This window comes from Bison bison, unplaced genomic scaffold, assembly GCF_000754665.1.
Source record: "Bison bison bison isolate TAMUID 2011002044 unplaced genomic scaffold, Bison_UMD1.0 scf7180017864210, whole genome shotgun sequence".
NCBI lineage: Eukaryota > Metazoa > Chordata > Mammalia > Artiodactyla > Bovidae > Bison > Bison bison.
This window is the reverse complement of record NW_011494782.1, coordinates 456,272-458,051: the sequence shown is the minus strand read 5'-3', so window position 1 is coordinate 458,051 and position 1,780 is coordinate 456,272.

Genomic DNA, 1,780 nt, shown 5'->3' with positions numbered 1-1,780 from the left:
GAAAGTTATGACCAACCTAGACAGCATATTAAAAAACAGGGACATTACTTTGTCAACAAAAGTCCATCTAGTCAAAGCTATCGTTTTTCCAGTGGTCATGATGGATGTGAGAGTTGGACTATAAAGAAAGCTGAGCACCAAAGAATTGATGCTTTTGAACTGTCATGTTGGAGAAGACTCTTGAGAGTCCCTTGGACTGCAAGGAGATCCAACCAGTCTATCCTAAAGGAGATCAGTCCTGGGTGTTCATTGGAAGGACTAATGCTGCCAATCCTTTGGCCACCTGATGCGAAGAGCTGACTCATTGGAAAAGACCCTGATGCTGGGAAAGATTGAGGGCGGGAGGAGAAGGGGTGACAGAAGACGAGATGGTTGGATGCCATAATTGACTCAATGGATATGAGTTTGAGCAAACTCTGGGAGATAGTGTAGGACAGGGAAACCTGGCCTGCTGCAGTCCATGGGGTCACAAAGAGTCAGACACAACTCAGCAACTGAACAACAATGGGTAATTTATTAGTAATCCATTTTAAAAATACATTCAGTGCTGAAAATATAATGAATTGAAAAATCACCTGGAAGTATATGACTTAAGGATTTGGTAAAATTCATTGTAGATATTTTTGATATTCTTTTGTAGTATAAACTAATATCAATAATGTAACAAAATACATGATATCACATAAAACATAATTTTATTTCTGTAACTCTAATTTTAGAATGATTTATATCATACCTTTAATAAGAATTGATTTATATGATGCTTACTAGTTGTGACCTGATTTTTTATTTAATGCCTTTTTGTATACATATTTTTATGCCAATAAATAGAGATCTGCAACATCATTTTAAAGACTATAAATTTTTCTTTTCATGAATGATCATATATTGTGTGTTCATGTGAATTGATTCCATTCTTTAATAATTCAAACAAAATAGGGTAAAAATCTCTGACTGTATATGTTAGTGAATATCTATCTATGTATCAAGTTATCTATAACACTGACAAAGTGAAAGTGTTAGTCTCTCAGTCAGATCCAACTCTTTGCAAACCCATGAACTGTAGCCTACCAGGTTATCTATCTGTTGAATTCTCCAGACAAGAATACTACAGCTGTTCTCTTCTCCAGGGTATCTTCTCTACCCAGGGATCAAACCTGGATCTCCTGCATTGCAGGCAGATTCTTTACCACCTGAGCCACCAGGGAAGCCCACAACACTAAGAAGTCCCTTCAAATTCAAATGCTTATGACTGCCTGCAATGAGTGTAAATAGGAAATACACAGGTCCATGAAAATCAATAATGCTATTTTATAAATGATGAGAGCTAACCCAATATAGTTTTATTCTGAGGTTTCTATGAGATCCTGAACATGTTTGCTATCTCTGAGAATGGTATATATTTTGAACACATTATTTACTTTAAAATTTTGAGAATAGAAAAGCAATATGGCCAGAACACATGCAAAAAGATTTACAAATATTGAACTGATTGTTGTTGTTCAGTTACAAAGTTGTGTCCCACTCTCTGTGACCTCATGAACAGCAGCACGTCAGACTTCCCTGTCCTTCACTATCTTCCTGAGTTTGCTCTAACTCATAATGTGATATTGTTGAAAAAAAAAAATTGGACATGAGACTACTAAACATGCAAATGGCAATGAAAATAACAAAACAAAGAGTAATAACTTACAGATTTAATTTAAGTACTTGATATGAGTAGTTATTCATATATAATTAACATATCATTATATAAAATCCAGATTTCTTAAAAAATATT